The 19,304-nt window shown below is 44.4% G+C and overlaps 1 protein-coding gene across 3 annotated transcripts in view; it reads left to right on the forward strand.

The window, feature by feature from the left end:
• The first annotated feature begins 1,574 nt into the window (after positions 1–1,574).
• The window catches only part of FRYL (FRY like transcription coactivator), a 261,277-nt gene continuing 243,547 nt past the window's right edge, over positions 1,575–19,304 (forward strand). For 2 of the 3 annotated variants that reach the window (XM_084856817.1, XM_084856818.1), the window contains exon 1: positions 1,575–1,884. The gene's annotated coding sequence lies outside the window, so the exon portion shown is untranslated. The remainder of the gene's footprint in view (positions 1,885–19,304) is intronic. The other variant, XM_084856816.1, reaches the window with a different exon arrangement.

The following is a 19,304-nucleotide window of genomic DNA, read 5'->3' on the forward strand; positions in this document are numbered from 1 at the left end:
GGAAGGACTGACATACCAAAGGTACCAACATGTTTTAGCTTAAAACTCTTACTGCCAGTAACTAAGTCTTAGGAGAGGCATTGCAATATTTAAGGGGGGGGGGACTGCACAAAAGCTATCAAACCACCATGCTATTGGTACTTGGGGAAAGGGGGTGGAACCAGGGGAAGAGGGAGTGGCCATCTGGGGAACTCAGAGGGCCACATTTGGTCCAGCGGCAGGAGGTTCCACACCCCAGCTTTAGATAGTGCTCCCTCTCCCTGGGACCTACTGTCAGTGCTTCTACACTGACAGCAGGTCCCAAGTCAAGATGCTTTTACTTGGATTCCTGCACTGAGCAGGGGGTTGGACTCGGTGGTCTTATAGACTCCTTCCAACCCTACTATTCTATGATTCTGGACATCAGAGGAGTAACTCGTTTCATTCTGGAGCCTGGAAATCCTCTTGGCAGCACTGATTCTCAGCATCCCAGGATCTCACTTTTCCTTCCCTCTTGCTGCCACTCAAATGCCACATCTTATTGCTCCTAGCTTGTAGTTCTCGAGAGAGCATGTCATATAGAGAGGCACACATTTGTCTCTCAATCTAGAGCCTCCTCCTAGAGTTTCTTGTACAACCCCTCTGGTCTAGAGGAGAGCCTGGGTTAGCAGCTCTGTTCAGATGGTCGCTTGCTTGGATTGGTCCAGAAAATCCGACATCTTACAAGATCTGGACACTATATACAGAGATACAGGGAACTAAGCTGAACAAGATGGGACTTCCAAATAAACAGGCGTAAGATTGTGCTTTAAGATAGAAATCCCATACATACTTAAGAGTAAGGCCCTCTGAACGGAGTGAGACTCACTTCCAAGTACACATTCATTGGATTGTGTTTCCATGGATGAACCTTATCCTTCAGGCACACGCAAAAGGTAGGATACGTGGCACCTTAAAGACGAACACATTTATTCTAGCATAAACTTTCGTGGACTATATAGTCCACTTCACTAGATGCAACTATAGTCTACAAAAGCTGATGTTAGAATAAATTTGTTAGCCTTTAAACGTGCCACAAGTCTCTTTATTGTTTCTGCTGCGATAGACTATCACGACTACCCCTCTGGAAACTTAAAAAACCTACTATTAAGTATTTTACCCCCCGTAGGAAATATGTCGTGCCGTTCCTATTTAAAGTGGAAAAAACTTCACATGGTCCCTAACACATGAGAAGCGATTTAAAGGGCAAGACACCTCTATTCTTTGCATCAACGTTCAGCAGCTGGGCGGTCTCTCTGTCTTCTCAGGGCTCCCGAGGACAGGCTGGCTAACAATGAGGAGTGACTTCCATCTTGACCACTCGAAGGGAAAGGAAGAGACTTTGAAACACCAATAAGAAAGAGAGCTCTACCACCACAGCACAGTGATTGGTGAAAGAGCTTCCCCGCCTTGACGCATAGGCCCGAGGGCGGAACTTAATTGCCAAGGGAGCCAGTCAGGATGAAAGAGAGAGGCGGAGACAGAAGAGTGGCATTTTTGTTGACGAATTAGCCGCTGAAATGTTTGTTCCTGTTTGAGAGAAACATGCCAATGGGGAAGGTGATGAGGCGGGAAGAAGGAGGAGGAATCGAGCTACCGAGCTATCTGGAGAGAGAAGTCAGGATAAAGCCCGGGAGGGACGCCGACGGAGATTTAAGTCACTAGTCGGTCCCTGCTGGGCTGAGTCCTTAAAGGGATCGCGGCAGCAGAGGTCTGTTGTATGAGAGGACGGTGATTCTCGTCGTCAACGTGAAGTGCATGTAGGGGCGGTGGTGAAAGTCTCTGGGCTGAGTCCGAAACATCTACCCATCAGGACGGGGAGAAAGCGCCTTCCTCAGCGAGGAGGAGGACCGCCGCCAGCAGCAGGTAAGCGCGCCTGAGAGCCAAGAGCGATGGGGATTGTGGTTCGGCGCCATCCGCGCCGTGTGCGCGCGCGTGTGATGCGAGGAGGCTCGGCCAACCAGCTTCCCAGCCCCAGCGGAAATGGAACGCCCGGGAGAACTGACGAGGCCGCCCCCGCGGGACCCGCTTTGCAAACAGGGGAGGGCAGCAGCGAAGCCTTGTCGCGAGCCAGCTAGTTGGCTCTCCGCCTTCGCTCACACACGTACGCGCTCAGCCCACCTTGCTGCTCAGCCGCTTTTGTTTATAGCCGGAAGGGAGCGTGTGTGTGTGTGGCGCGTTCCAAGCGTTATTCTCCCTTCCTCCCTAACTGTCGCCCGTAGAAACGGGGAGGAGGCAGGCGCCCGCTCGCCCCCCCCCGCCCTTTCTTAGGATCCCCGCAGACGTGGAATCTCGGCTGGCCAATATACCCTGCGGTGGCATCCTTGCTTCCTTCGGCTAACCCGGGCACTCGCTCCCCCTTCCTTTCCTCACTAGCCCGAGGGCGGTACGTGGAAGAAAAGCTGCTAAGACGACGCCTCCCCGCGCTTGACCGGCCTTCTCCCTCCCTGTGACGCCTCAGGGGAACCGGCGGCAAAAAAGGCCCCCTTTGCTTCTGTCCCGCGGGAGAGGCACGTAGGCAACTTTCTTGTCACCGATGCTCTCAGCCTCTCTTTTAGCCGTTTCTCTCGAGGCGCGCTCGCTCACGCGTGCACGCGCTCCAAACGTGAGGGTGTGGGCGTGACCTTCCCTCAGCTCCCAGTATGCTTGCCCGTAGTTCAGGCTGCAGTTACTTTGCCCGAGGCCAGCCGCTCCCAAATGGTGGCTCGAAGGAGCCTCGTTTTGAGCTGAGGGAGTTAAGTTGGCAGTTAGGAGATGGAAAGTGTGTAAACCCCGAAGGGATATGAGGGGGGAGGATTGGGGGCAGATTGCTATTGCTCGAAGGGGGGCCTCCCGTGGCGTGAGTACTTAACTACACGTGTGATGAGAGAACAAGGGCTCTCTGTTGATCAGAAATGTGGAACAAATGAGACAATGGCTCTTTATTAGGCATGGTAGCTCTGCCTGTCTTATTCTGTAAGCCCAACATGGCTATGAAAACTCTTTTAAAAAGTTGGGGACTCCTGCTTTTGAGTGACAGTATACAATTATTGCTTGAAAAAAATGCAGTGAAAAGTGTAGGGTACCGCTTAATTTGTGTATAGTCCGGGGGCATAAGTATCCTGTTTATAAAGTACAGGAATAAAACATGTTTAAGAGGTGCTAATAAGCTTTGGTAGTATAAAACTAAAAACACATTCCTGGGTAAACAGTTCTAATCAGCTTGGCGGTAGTAGGTGAGCATTGCTGAGTTTTTCCAATGGGTTCCTGAAAATATACATTCTAATGCACTAACAAGCCTCATGACAGTCAAATGTAATGCACCTTTAGGGATGTCTTGGAGGTTTCCAAATATGGGCTTGAATCTTGTTTTGACATTGGCTATTACTGATCTCATAGCTGTGAGATACTACTGTGGAGTAGGTAGTGGTTGCTAGTTTCTTGATCCTTTTATAAAACTTGTATACAAACAGGAATTATAGTACTTATTTAATTAAAAGATACTTAACTTGACTTTCAGGGTACACTGCCCTCACAAGACAGCTTACAACATTACAAAAACATGAGCATACAAATTGCAATTAAACACACGTGTAGCAACAGCTAATGTTTTTTATGCACCAAATGTAGACTATAATAAATGTGTAATTTTTTTAAAAGCCTGAAGTGATGAGGCCATATGTGCCTCCCTGGGGAGGGAGTTCCAAAGGTGAGTGGCCACCACTGAGAAAGCCCTGTCTCCAGTACCTGCAAGTCTCATGGCTCTTGCTGATGGACCAGAGAGTAGGGTATCTGTTGTTGTTGTTCAGTTGTTAAGTCATGTCCGACTCTTCGTGACCCCATGGACCATAGCACGACAGGCCTTCCTGTCCTCCGCTCTCTCCCGGAGTGTGCTCAAGTTCATATTCATTGCATCGGTGATGCTATCTAGCCATCTCATCCTCTGCCGTCCCCTTCTCCTTTTGCCTTCAATCTTTCCCAGCATCAGGGTCTTTTCCAGGGAGTTTTCTCTTCGCATTAGGCGGCCAAAATATTTCAGCTTCAGCTTCAGGATCTGTCCTTCCAATGAGCATGCTGTCTAGGTTTGCCATAGCTTTCCTCCCAAGGAGCAAGCGTCTTTTAATTTCATGGCTACAGTCACCATCTGCGGTGATCTTGGAGCCCAAGAAAATAAAATCTGTCACTGCTTCCATTTCTTCCCCTTCCATATGCCAGGAGGTGATGGGGCCAGATGCCATGATCTTTGGTTTTTTAATGTTGAGTTTCAGACCAGCTTTTGCACTCTCCACTTTCACCCTCAACAAGAGGCTCTTTAGATCCTCTTCGCTTTCTGCCATTAGGGTGGTATTGTCTGCGTGTCTGAGGTTGTTGATAATTCTCCCGGCAATCTTAATTCCGACCTGTGATTCATCCAACCCGGCGTTTCTCATGATGTACTCTGCATATAAATTAAATAAGCAGGGCGATAATATGCAGCCTTGTCGTAATCCTTTCCCAATTTTGAACCAATCGGTTGTTCCATGTGTGGTTCTTACTGTTGCTTCTTGACCCTCGTACAGGTTTCTCAGGAGACAGGTAAGGTGGTCTGGTACTCCCATCACTTTAAGGATTTGCCAGAGTTTGTTGTGATCCACACAATCAAAGGCTTTAGTGTAGTCAATGAAGCAGAAATAGACGTTTTTCTGGAATTCTCTTGCTTTTTCCATGATCCAGCGCATGTTGGCGATCTGATCTCTAGTTCCTCTGCCTCTTCGAAACCCCACTTGTACTTCTGGTAGTTCTCGGTTCACATACTGCTGAAGCCTAGCTTGTAGGATTTTGAGCATCACCTTGCTGGCATGTGAAATGAGCACAATTGTACGGTAGTTTGAACACTCTTTGGCATTGCCCTTCTTTGGAATTGGAATGTAACCTGACCTTTTCCAGTCTTGTGGCCACTGTTGAGTGTTCCAAATTTGTTGGCATATTGAGTGCAGCACTTTAACAGCATCATCTTTTAGGATCTTAAATAGCTCAGCTGGAATACTGTCATCTCCGCTAGCTTTGTTGTTAGTAATGCTTCCTAAGGCCCACTTGACTTCACTCTCTAGGATGTCCAGCTCAGGTTCAGTGACCGCACTATCATGGCTATCAGGGACATTCAGATCTTTCCTGTATAGTTCTTCTGTGTATTCTTTCCACCTCTTCTTAATGTCATCTGCTTCTGTTAGGTCCCTGCCTTTTTTGTCCTTTATCATGCCCGTCTTTGCACAAAACGTTCCCTTGAGTTCTCTGATTTTCTTGAAGAGATCTCTAGTCTTTCCCATTCTGTTGTTTTCCTCGATTTTTTGCATTGTTCATTTAAGAAGGCCTTCTTCTCTCTCCTTGCTAGTCTCTGGAAGTCTGCATTCAGTTGGATATATCTTCCCCTTTCTCCCTTGCTTTTCTCTTCCCTTCTTTCCTCAGCTACTTGTAAAGCCTCATCAGACAGCCACTTGGCTTTCTTGCATTTCTTTTGCTTTGGGATGGATTGAGTTGCTGCCTCCTGAGCAATGTTACGGACCTCCGTCCATAGTTCCTCAGGCACTCTATCAGGTCTAATCCCTGAAATTTATTCCTCACCTCCACTGTATATTTATAAGGGATATGATTTAGGTCATACCTGAATAGTTTAGTGGTTTTCCCTACGTTCTTCAATTTAAACTGGAATTTTGCAACAAGAAGCTCATGATCTGAGCCACAGTCAGCTCCAGGTCCTGTTTTTACTGACTGTATAGAGCTTCTCCATCTTTGGCTGCATAGGACATAATCAATCTGATTTCGATATTGACCATCTGGTGATGTCCATGTGTAGAGTCGCCTCTTGTGCTGTTGGAAAAGAGTGTTTGCTATGATCAGCGTGTTCTCTTGGCAAAACTCTATTAGCTTTTGTCCTGCTTCATTTTGTACACCAAAGCCATGCTTGCCTGTTATCCTGGTGATTTCTTGACTTCCTACTTTAGCATTCCAATCCCCTATGATGAAGAGGACATCTTTTTTTTGGTGTTAGTTCTGGAAGGTGTTGTAGGTCTTCATAGAACCGATCAACCTCAGCTCCTTCGGCCTCAGTGGTTGGGGCATAGACTTGAATTACTGTGATGTTGAATGGTTTGCCTTGGGTTCGTACTGAGATCATTCTATCGTTTTTGAGATTGTACCCCAGTACTGCTTTTCCCACCCTTTTTCACCCTTTTGTTGACTATGAGTGCTACTCCATTTCTTCTAAGGGATTCTTGCCCACAGTAGTAGATATAATGGTCACCTGAATTAAGCTCGCCCATGCTTGTCCATTTTAGTTCGCTGATTCCCAAGATGTCGATGTTCAATCTTGCCATCTCATGTTTGACCACCTCCAGCTTACCTTGATTCATTGACCTTACATTCCAGGTTCCTAAACAATATTGTTCTTTACGGCATCGGATTTTCTTTTCACCACCAGACACATCCACAGCTGAGTGTCCTTTCGGCTTTGGCCCAGCCTCTTCACTCTTTCTGGCGCTACTTGGAAATACCCTCTGCTTTTCCCCAGTAGTGTATTGGACACCTTCCAATCTGAGGGGCTCATCTTCCAGCGTCATATCTTTTAGACCCTAATTTTAATGCTTGGGCAAGCACATACAGGAGTGAATTTTATATGTACGTATTTTTAAAATGTTGATCTTTTTGTTCACCACCTGAAGATAGTAACATGACAGGCAGTATCTAAATACTGAAAATAAATAAATACATTATTATCAGTGTTGAGAATCTTATATGATCAACATATTAAAGGAGTGAGAATTGAAGATTTGATGAGCTTTCCTGTAGCTAAATCTCTGCATCCCTAGCTAGAAAAGCATTTTCTTGAGGCAGCTGGTTCTTGTTTTCCTGCCAGACTCTGACGTGAAACATCCTCCTCAGGAACACAGATTACATCCCAAATGTAAAACTTTTTATACTTATGCTCATTGCGATCTGAAACTGAGTGGCATGTTTTCTCCCCCGCCCCATATTTGCAAGCCCTTTCTACTCCCCACCCCCTAATCTGCAGGTTAGAGTGGTCCTGCTTTTTGCTTTGTTTTGCTCAGTTTCCTGGGATTATCAATGCACTGATCAAGGGGAAGATATTTCTCTTTTGTGGTAGAAAAAAGGATGACCAAGAGGGAGTTATGTTTATGACACTGCAGATGTAGTTAACTACACAAACAGTTATTTACCAAATAATACATTCTTTAGTGTTAGGCATGTTGTACTACAAGCAGTGGCAAGATGGCATAGAAATAACCCAATTTCTGTGTTAACTGTATATTTAAAAAAAATATCCAAACAATAAACTTGTCACAATAAGATGGCATTACTGTAGGCAAGAACTGATTTGCACTCTGGTGGATTTTAGTTTCCTCAAGTATGTTACTATATTACAGTGTTTCTACAGCTATTGTAGCATAAGTAAGTTATGTAGAAATATTTCAAAACCCCCACAGAAAGTTACAGAGCAAGTGCTAGAAAATTGCAGAGATGCTTATTGTGTCCTGTTGTTGCCGCTTTTGGATGCAGGGTACAAGCAGAAAAGAAACTACTAGAGATTTAAACTATAAACTTGTCTGCTTAATGGCATCTGATAAAGATACGTGGTTGCCTTAATTTCAGTGCAGTCCTTTCTAGTTTCCTCCCATTCTATTCAAAGAAGTTGGGTGTGGGGAGGGAGAGAAGATGACTAGCATAAACCAATTATTTTTAGAAAATTAAAGTAATTAAAAAAGATAAAAGTACACAGTTATTAAGGTTCAAACTAGAGAATACATATAAAAAACACTAAAGGTATTACAGTCTTAGGATTTTAAGCCAATAAACTAATTGTAAACTTTAGAAACTAATTGTGTTAGGGCTCTTGGTCATCGTAGGTAGAAAGTCTAGTTGGTGAGTGGAGGTATCATGCTTCTTAATACCTTAGGATTCCCTCCCCCTCTGGAAATGAAAAGCCAGATGAGAGATGCATACAGCGTATCAAACAATAAAATCTTGAACCAGCTTAAATGTTATACTTATATGTATATTTGTATGCCCAAGAGAACAGACTGTATATTAATTTGTCACTTTACATATTTCCTCTCTGTGTGTGGTGCACATCTAACAATACTACACACACAAGCTTGTTGGGGATGGAGTGGAGGAGAAATAAACAAATATATTTGGAGTATGTATTTTGATGAGCCAGTTGAGCAAAGCTACCATTTGTGAGATTATGGCTGAATGCTTCTAAGTCAAAATATCACCCCCCGCCCATCATAATGACCTGGCTCACATGTAACGACAACCCATAGTACTGGTTGAGTATGGGTTGCTGTTAAATTGGGGGTTGTCATTTCGTGTGAACCCGGCACTATGGTTTCACTATGGGGTTGTTAATCACAAACAACCCAGAGTTCATAACCCAACAACAACCCATTGTTTCATTTATTGGGTTGTTCATGGTTAACAACCCATAGTTAAACCATAGTGCAGGATTCGCACGTAACGGCAACCCAGGATTCAGTGGCAACACATACTCAACCCGTAGTCTGAGTGGTTGTTATGTGCAGATATTGCAGTATTGTGTATCTTTGGTTGGCTCCAGGTAGCTAGGCTTTGTGGAGAGCTGTCCATCTTGGGATAGTATAGCTGAAGGGCTTCCTCTTGCTTGTAGTGCGGTGCAAGCAGAGTCCTAAATAACCTGTAGATGACTGATTTGGGGTCAGGGTTTCATATGTAACAAGCAAAGAGGCATATAAAATAGGATGGGGAGAAAAGGAAGATGCAGTAGAACAAGCATGCTCAGAATAGGTTGCATGGGAAGAGGGGAAGGTGGAGGAAAGCAAGGCACTTAATAACCGCAAACAAAATAACTGATATGGAAGCAAACAGGGGTGTGGCAGCATGTTTCACCAGTACCTCCCTTCTCCTTGTAATAGCCTTTTTGCCTTTCTTATTCCTTAATGTACAACATACTTCATGAGTAGCCTCCATGTTAAATTGTTGATACTCCCTTTTGTTGAGATTAAACATGTTTTCACTATAAAAAGTAGAAATACGCACACATGGTGATGATCTTTGTCAGCAAATCAAAAACTCTGTTTCATTCTTATAGAACTTACCCGAGCAACATATCTAAAATGTCATGTGTTTTAACTAGGCTGAGCTTTCAATTTTTACGCATTGTCACTTGTGCAACTCTTCCTTTAATACTGATCTATCTTGATGTATAGATGTTGAATGCCTGGATGCCTGCCATTTTCAGCAGTTAGTGCAGGTCTTTGTTTTTTCTTTTCTTTTCTCCTAGAAAAGCAGGAAGCAGTAGCATGAGATCAGAGATTACTTGAATCATTTGACTGCATACCATTTGACATGCTGCTGCTGCTGCTTCTTCTTCAAAATATTTCTTGGCTGCCTTTCAAGGCAGAAGCCCTCCCAAGGCAGCTCACAGCAATAAAATACATAAAAACAGTTAAAATATTAAAAGTGATAAAACATACAAACAACAATAAAAGCCAACAATGAAACCATCAGCAATGTTAACAGCAGTAGCGGCAACAATAGCAGTCATATCAAGAGAAGGCCAAGGTAAAATAATATGTTTTCAAGGCCTTCTTAAAAGTCTGCAATGATGGAGCATGGCGGACCTCTGATGGCAGCTTGTTCGAAAGGTCTGGGGCCACTTCAGAGAAGGCCCTTTTGCTGCTGAATTGATATTAAGTACTATGCTTCTCCCAGCCGTGTCCACAGATAGGCAATGCCTGGCTAACTCCATCATAATATTAGCTTCCTTAAGTTAATACTTTGGGGAAGTTGTTTGATGGAGCATCTAGAATGCATGTAGGTAGGAGCTGTAGTGTGTTCCTACAGCAGTGGCTTGATCTTGTGTAACTGAAAATACTGTTCCTTCAAGGAACCTTTGCTGTGTGAAATATACCTTGGCTAAGACTCTGTTATACTGCTCCTGTTTTTAAAATGATAGTGCTCCTGATGCTATGTGTAGCCCTAGCACAATGAGAAGGGACACAATATGTGCTGTGTGTATATATACTAGATTAGTTGCCTTCATCGCCACTAGTGGAACTTTAAGCCATACACCAGGGCTTCCTGTCTCCCATGATGATAAACTATTAGGGCTTTTTTGTTGGACATCCCTTAACCAAAAAGGTTTTCTTTATTGTGTCATTGTCTAGGGAATAAGAACATAAGAAAAGCCATGCTATATCAGACCAAGGGTCCATCTAGTCCAGCATTCTGTTCACACAGTGGCCAACCAGCTGTTGACCAGGAACCCACAAGCAGGGCATGAGCACAAGAGCACCCTTCCACCCATGTTCCCCAGCAATTGGTATACACAGGCTCACTGCCTCTGGTACTGGAGGTAGCACATAGCCATCAAGGCTAGTAGCCATTGATAGCCTTTTCCTCCAGGAATTTGTCTAACCCCCTTTTAAAGCCATCCAAACTGGAGGTCATCACTACTTCCTGTGGTAGTGAATTCCATAGTTTAACTATGTGCTGTGTGAAGAAGTCCTTCCTTTTATCTGTCCTGAATCTCCCACCAATCAGCTTCATAGGATGACCCCGGGTTCTAGTATTTTGAGAGAGGGAGAAAAATTTCTCCCTATCCACATTCTGCGCACCATGTGTAATTTTGTAGATCTCTTATCATGTCTCCCCTTACCCTCCTTTTTTCCAAGCTAAACAATCACAGTTGTTGTAACCTTCTCTCATAGGGGAGATGCTCCAGCCCCTTTTCTGCACCTTTTCCGGCTCTACAATATCTTTTTTTTTAGGTGTGGTGACCGGAACTGTACACAATATTCCAAGTGTGGTCACACCATAGATTTGTATAGGGGCAGTATGATGTTGGCAGTTTTATTCTCAATCCCCTTTCTAATTATGCCTAACATGGAGTTTGCCTTTTTTCAGCAGCCGCACACTGAATTGACATCTTCATTGAGCTGTCCACCACAACCTCAAGATCTCTTCCCTGTTCAGTCACCATGAGCTCAGATCCCATCAGGCTATACTTGAAGTTGGGATTTTTTGCCCCAACATGCATCACTTTACACTTGCTTACATTGAACCGCATTGGCCATTTAGATGCCTGTTCTCCCAGTTTGGAGAGATCCTTTTGGAGTTCTTCACAATCTCTTTTTCATAGAATCATAGGGTTGGAAAAGGCCTACAAGACCATTGAGTCCAACCCCCTGCTCAATGCAGGTGGTCTTCCATCCAAGTACTAACCAGAGCTGACCCTGCTTAGCTTCTGAGATCAGACGAGATCAGGCGCATTGTTTTAACCACCCTAAATAATTTGGTGTCATCCGCAAACTTGGCCACTTCACTGCTCACTCCTAATTCCAGATAATTTGTAAACAGGTTGAAAAGAATTGGTCCTAATACAGATCCCTGTGGGATCCCACTATTTACTTCCCTCCATTGGAAGAAATTACCATTTATTCCTACTCTCTGCTTTCTATTCTTTAACCAGTTACTGATCCATAAGAGGACCTCTCCTCTTATTCCATGACTGCTATGTTTTCTCAGAAGTCTTTGGTGAGGGACTTCGTCAAAAGCCTTTTGGAAGTCCAAGTACACAATGTCTACCAGATCACCCCTTTCTGTGTGTTTACTGACACACTCAAAGGTAGAGTGAGACAGGACTTACCTTTGCAGAAGCCGTGTTGATTCTTTTTCAGCAGGGCTTGTCCTTCTATATGCATACTAATTTTATCTTTAATAATACCTTCAACCAATTTACCCGGAAAAGAAATTAAGCTAACTGGCCTGTAATTTCCCAGATCCCCCCTGGATCCCTTTTTGAAAATTGGAGTTACATTGGCCATCTTCCAGTCCTCTGGTATAGAGGCTGATCTTAGGGACATGTTGCATATTTTGGTTAGAAGATCAGCAATTTCATATTTGATTTCTTTGAGAACTCTAGGATGGATACCATCTGGGCCCGGTGATTTATTTGCTTTCAATTTATCAGTAAGGTTGAGAACTTCATCTTTTGTCACCACTATTTTCCTCAGACTCTTCCTGAAAACATCAGTTCAGGCACAGGTATCTGTCCTATATCTTCTGCAGTGAAGACAGATGAAAATAATTCATTCAGCTTCTCTGCAATCTCTTTGTCCTCCTTCAGTACTGCTTTAACTCTATTGTCATCCAGTAGTTCAACTATCTCCCTAGCTGGTTTTCTGCTTCTGATATATTTCAAGAATTCTTTATTGTTGGCCTTGATGTTGTTAGCAATATGCTCTTCACATTGCTTTTTTTTTTAATCTCTTATTGTCTGCTTGCATCGTCTTTGTGCAAGCTTGTGCTGCCTTTTGTTTTCCTCACTTGGGCAAGACTTCCATTTTCTGAAAGAAGCTCTCTTTTCTCTAATGGCTCCCTTAACACTGCTTGTTAACCATGCCAGCGACCTTTTGGACTTGGTGCTGCCTTTCCTAACCTGTGGTATACATTTTAGCTGGGCATCTATTATTGTCGTTTCGAGTAATGTCCAAGCATTTTGAAGGGATTTAATCCTTTTGACTCCCTCTTTTAGCTTCTGTTTCACCAGTTCCATCATTTTAGAGAAGTTTCCTCTAGTGTGACTGTGTTGGACTTCCCGGGCAATTTTCCTCTTAAATATATCTTACATCTGATAGCCCTGTGATCACTGTTTCCAATTGGTTCAACAACATTTACCTCTCGTACTAGGTCCTGGGCAACGCCACTTAGGATTAAATCCAAGGTTGCCTCCCCTCTGGTCGGTTCCGTGACCAACTGTTCTAGGGCACAATCATTTAGGGCATCTAGAAATGTAACCTCTTTCTTGTGGCTGGAACTTGCATTTATCCAGTCAATGTGGGGGTACTTGAAGTCGCCTATTATTTCAACACTTCCTTGTTTGGAGGCCTCCCTGATTTGGTTTTCCATCTCAAGGTCACTCTGAGCATTCTGGTCTGGGGGACGATAGCATGTTCCTAGCACTAAATTAGTTCTGGAGCCTGGTACTGTCACCCACAGAGCTTCTGTGAAAGAGTCTGCCACTTTTAGGTGTTCTAGTCTGCTCGACACTATGCCCTCTTTGACGTACAGGGCAACACCTCCCCTAGTACGCGCTTCCCTGTCCTTCCTATAGAGTTTATATCCAGAGATGACCATATCCCACTGGTTCTCTCTGCTCCACCAGGTTTCTGTAATGCTCACTATATCCAGGTTTTCCTTTAAAATCAAGCACTCAAACTCTCCCATTTTGGCACGGAGGCTTCTAGCATTTGCATAGGAACACCTATACACAGTATCCTTCCCCAGATGCCTCTGGCGTGTGCATCTTTTGCTCTGGGACATTGGCCCCTTTGATTGGCTGTTATGTTCTACTCCTGGCCTATTTCCTCCCCTTCCACATTTGGGCAATCAAAAACATTTTCATCTTCATCCCTTTGGGATGATTTAACCTCAACCAGGTGCTTCCCAGCTGCTGTTGGCTTTCCCCCAGAGTTTAGTTTAAAAGCTGCTCTGCCACCCTTTTTATGTTTAGCGCCAGCAATCGGGTTCCATTTTGGTTCAAGTGGAGCCCGTCCCTTTTGTACAGGTCCGGCTTGTCCCAAAACATTTCCCAGGGCTTAACAAATCTGAACCCCTCCTCCCAGCACCATCATCTCATCCATGCATTTGAGACTCGTCAGCTTCACCTGTCTAGCTTGCCCTGTGTGTAGAACAGGTAGCATTTCTGGGAAAGCTACCTAGCTGGATTTCAACCTCCTACTTAGCAACCTAAATTTGGCTTCCAGGACCTCATGACTACATTTCCCCACATTGTTGGTACCAACATGGACCACAACCACTGACTCCACCCCAACACTATCTGCTAGGCTATCTAGGCAATGTGTGATATACGCAACCTTCACACCAGTTCACATGCAGTCTACATGCCCATCACAAACCCAGCTGTCCAATGATCGAATCTCCCACTACCACAAGCCCCCCTCCCCCGTGGAGGTACATCCTCGACATGAGAGGATATTTGTTTGTCTTCTGAGGAATGGGTCCCTTCTAAGGGATCATTTCCCTCTTCCTCAGAATGATGGCCTCCTTCCCTGAGACCTGCATTCTCCATGGCAGCAGAGGAGCTGTCACCCTGGGAATGGGACACCACTATTGGGTTCCTGACGGTCTTATGCACCAACCTCTCTGCCTCTCTAGCTTCTCCAGGTCAGCAACCTTGGCCTCAAGGGAACACACTTGTTCCCTGAGAGCCAGGAGCTCATTACACCGAGCACACACCCACAACTTCTGTCCAGCAGGTAGATAGTCGTACATGTGGCACTCAGTGCAATACACTGGATAACCCCCTCCCCACTGCTGGCTTTCTACCCTCATAACTGTTTTTTTGGGGGGGCATGTTTTCCCTGGAAAACTTAGTTGTTTACTACGAGAAGGTGGGGTAATTATAGTTATTTCTGTACAGTTACTTAATCGGAGTAGAGAATAGGGAGGAAAGAGTTGACTGCCTTGGCTTCCTTGCCCTGTTGCTAAACTCGCACAGTTGCTTAACTTATTGTCTGCTGACGCTTTGTCACTGGGGCTGAGATGCTTCGTCACTGGGGCTCCTTGCGCTTGGAGAGCTGGCTCCCTTGCAAGCGTGCCTCCTTATATAGCTAGACTGCTGCAGTGAATCTGATTGGAAGGCCTCGTTTGAAAAGCAAAGGAGGCTCTGTGTGAACCACTGGTTTTCAGTGGCTGGGAATGTAGATCAGTTGGTCTCCCAGGGAATGGTGATTGCTATTTAGGAAGGAGGACTCTTAACAATAGTGAATGGGAGACCTATTGAGGGGAGATCCTCTATTCAATGGGTCGTTGGAGGGGACAGCAAACAAAGGGTAGGTGATTTGGGAAGGCCATGGCTTGTAAGGTCTGGATCCTTTTCCTGTGTGTTTTTAAAAACTTAAATGGTATGCTGAGCCCTTAAACTTGGTAAATTTTGTGAACTGCTCTTTAAGGCCTAAAGGCTGAGCCTAAACTGAGCCCAATCTGAAGCTAGCCTGCACTTTTTCCTGCTTTAAGCGGACTCTTCCACTACTTTACTTTTTAAAAAACTTAAATGATAAGCTGAACCCTTAAACTTGCTATATTTAGTGAACTGTTCTTTAAGGCCTAAAGCCTGAGCCTAATCTGAAGCTAGCCTGCCCTTTTTTCCTGCTTTAAGCAGACGACTCTTATTCCCTTTCTAAGCTTGGGGTTACTTTAAAATATGCTGCTGAGGTTCTTTTCAACCACTCAGTGGACCTTGTTAATGCAAGACTGCAAGGCCTGTAATTTCTACCCAGATTCCCCCCTGATATTTAATGCTCGCTCGCTCGCGCTCTCTCTCTCTCTCTCTCTCTCTCGTTAGTTTGTAAGGGGTTAACCCTCTGGGATTTCGCTGTGCCCTTGTTTTGGCTTCAGCTGCTATTTATGGATTTTAAATTGTTACTTGAGGTACTTTAGTAGATAATTCGGTAATTTCACTTACCTTTCCCTCATACAGTTGCTTAAGTCACTAGTTTGCTGATGCTTTGTCACTGGGGCTGAGACGCTTCGTCACTGGGGCTCCTCGCGCTCGGAGCATGTTGACATTAGTAGACCTATATGAAAGAGTTCATGCGTAGTCTGCTTGCATTTGGTAATGCTGTTCATTGCCCAAAATATTTGCAGTACAATATGCTAGTTATTTAAACTGCTTGATAATACATCTGTCTTGCTGTAAAACTGCTCAGATGGTGTGCATCAGTATAGTGAACAACTTAAGTATGAACTCTTTTATTTAATAAAGATTGTTCAGTGCTGAAATCTAAAATGATTTCTTCAATTGTTATTTTGAAAACAAAGGCCTCATTCACCCCTCAAATTCCCTAGCTTACTGTTGCCCATACACAGTTCTGCTTGTCCATACACAGTTCTGCTTGCACAAAGCAAGCAGCTGTCAATTTCAGGATCATCAATTACTTCAAGCAGCCTGCCACACCAGCATGGGTTTCCTCTTTTGTGCCTTCAAAGAATAAAGATGCGGTAAGTGCAGTTGCAAGGAAGATGTCTATAATATTCTCTCCAGGTTTCTCCAACAGGAACTTGCTTTCCTATCAGATGGAATGTGATTTGGTAGCAAGACTAATTTAAGAAATTTATACGCTGCCTTTCTGCTCATAGTCCACAAGATGACTTGAAAACAGAATTTTAAAAATAATACAAACAGAATAAAATAATTAAAAATTTCAGAATTAAAAACTAACAGCACTCACTTGATTTACTAATGGAACAAAGGTAATACAGCTAAAGGCTTGGGAGTATAAAATATGCTGCACCTGGGGCTCCATCCTATGTCATCTGACCTGTCTTCTGTTCATGTTCCCTTGCTCTCCTCCCCCTTTCACCATCCCCCATGCCCCCCAGATCTCTTCCAGATGGTCCTCCAACCCACCAGAAAAGATTTCAGGGGTGCGTGGGGGGCTTCTGGGGGTCAATTGAATCTGCTCCACCAGCAGTTTCAGTTCTGCTGGCAGAGAGACAGCATTTGAGTCAATCCATGATATCTAAAAGAAATCAAGGGATTTCTGTTTGGGAAGGTCATTTCACAATCGAGTCTTTCCTGTTGTGGTCCCCCTGTCTCTGGTAGCTACTTGCTTCACTTCTTGAAGGTGGGGGTATCTGGAGCAGGGCTTCAGTTGACTATCTCAACATAAGAGCAGATTCATACAGGAGGAGGTGATCCTTCAAATACTGTTCCAGGCCATTTAGGACTTTATAGGTCAAAACCAGCACTATGAATTGTTCTCTGAAACAAACCAGAAGCCAGTAAAGATGTTTCATCACTGACAAAATGGAAGCAACATGGCAGGTACTAGTTAATAATTCTGAATGCTTTTCTTTGGTAGCCCCATATACATTGCACGGCAGTAATCCAATCTGGATGTTATCCATGGGTAAGTGTAGCACACTCTTTTTGTAGAAGTACCGACTGAAGTTGGTGAAAGGCACTGATCCACAGATGCCATTTGGGGATCCATAACTGAAACTGAATGCAAATACTTTCCCAAACCATGACCTTACTCTCAAAGGAGAGTGGAAACCCATCCAGAATACATCATATAGCATTGCCATAGTCAAGAATGCTATCTACCAACAGCACATAGAATCATAAATAGGGTAGGAAGGGGCCTACAAGACCATCGAGTCCAACCTCCTGCTCAATGCAGGAATCCAAGTCAGAGCATCCCTGACAGATGGCTGTCCAGCCTCGTCTTGAATGCCTCCAGTTTGGGAGAGCCCACTACCTCCCTAGGTAATTGGTTCCATTGTTGTATTGCTCTAACAGTCAGGAAGTTTTTCCTGATGTTCAGCCGGAATCTGGCTTCCTGTAACTTGAGCCCATTATTCCGTGTCCTGCATTCTGGGATGATCGAGAAGAGATCCTGGCCTCCCTCTCTGGGACAGCCTTTCAAGTACTTGAAGAGTGCTATCATATCTCCCCTCAGTCTTCTCTTCTCAAGGCTAAACATGCCTAGTTCTTTCAGTCTCTCTTCATAGGGCTTTGTTTCCAGTCCCCTGATCATCTTTGTTGCCTTCCTCCGAACCCTCTCCAGTTTGTCCGCATCCTTCTTAAAATGTGGTGCCCAGAACTGGACACAGTACTCCAGATGAGGCCTAACCAGTGCTGAGTAGAGGGGGACTAGTACTTCCCAGGATTTGGAAGCTGTGCTTCTATTAATGCAGCCCCAAATAGCATTTGCCTTTTTTGCAGCCACCTCACCCTGTTGGCTCATATTCAGCTTGTGATTGACAACAATTCCAGATCCTTCTCACTTGTAGTGTTGTTGAGCCATGTAACCCCCATCTTGTAAATGTGCATTTGGTTTCTTTTTCCTAGGTGCAGAACTTGGCATTTATCCCTATTAAAAGTCATTCTGTTGTTTTCTGCCCAGCACTCCAGTCTATCCAGATCACTTTGAATTTTGTTTCTGACTTCCAAAGTATTAGCTATCCCGCCCAATTTTGTGTCATCTGCAAATGTGATCAGCATTCCCTGCACCTCCTCCTCCAAGGCATTAATAAAAATGTTGCAGAGCACTGGGCCCAGGACTGAGCCCTGCTGTACACCACTCGTTACCTCTCCCCAGTTGGAGAAGGTCCCATTGATAAGCACTCTTTGAGTCCGATTCTGTAGCCAACTGTGGATCCACCAGATCATTGTTTCATCTAGCCCACTTTGAGCTAGTTTGCTCATCAGGATATCATGGGGCACTTTGTCGACAGCTTTGTTGAAGGTGAGGTGTATTATGTCCACAGCATTCCCACAGCCCACAAGGGAGGTTACCTGATTCAAAAATGAGATCAGATTCGTCTGGCAGGATTTGTTCTTGACAAATCCATGGTGCCTTCGAGTAATCATGGCATTGCTTTCAAGGTGCTTACAGATGGATTGCTTTACGATCTGCTCCAGAATTTTCCCAGGGATTGATGTCAGACTGACTGGTCTGTAGTTCCCAGCTTCCTCCTTTTTACCCTTTTTGAAGATAGGGACAACATTAGCCCTCCTCCAGTCATCTGGCACTTCACCCATCCTCCATGATTTCTCAAAGAGAATAGACAGTGGCTCTGAGAGTTCTTCTGCCAGTTCCTTTATTACTCTAGGGTGCAGTTCATCTGGCCCTGGAGATTTGAACTCATTCAAAGTAATTAGGTGTTCCTTGACCATATCCCTATCGATCTCAAGCTGCAATCCTGCCCCTTCAGCCTGTACTTCGCCTTTACCAGGGGGGTCATAGACCCTCTTTTGGGAGAAGACTGAGCCAAAGAAGGAATTGAGCACCTCTGCCTTTTCTTCGTCATCTGTTATAATTTTCCCATCCTTATTTAATAGCTGAACCACCATTTCTTTCCTCTGCCTTTTACTATGCACGTAGCTGAAGAAAGCTTTTTTGTTGCTTTTAGCATCCCTCGCTAACCTCAGCTCGTTCTCAGCTTTAGCCTTCCTGACGCCATCCCTGCAATTCTATGCTACCTGCCTGTACTCTTCCTTTGTTGCTTGACCTTCTCTCCACTTCCTATATGTGTCCTTTTTTGTTTTCAGGTAATCTCTAAGCTTTTTGTGAAGCCACATTGGCTTCTTCTGTTGTCTTCCACCTTTTCTTCTTGTTGGAATTGTTTGTAATTGTGCCTTGAGAATTTCCTTTTTTAAAAACTCCCACCCATCTTGGACTCCTTTTCTTGTTAGAGTCGCTCGCCATGGGACCTTACTGATCATTGTTCTGAGTTTATTA

This window comes from Heloderma suspectum, chromosome 5 (assembly GCF_057233095.1).
Source record: "Heloderma suspectum isolate Gila_16-S chromosome 5, 16-S_ref, whole genome shotgun sequence".
NCBI lineage: Eukaryota > Metazoa > Chordata > Lepidosauria > Squamata > Helodermatidae > Heloderma > Heloderma suspectum.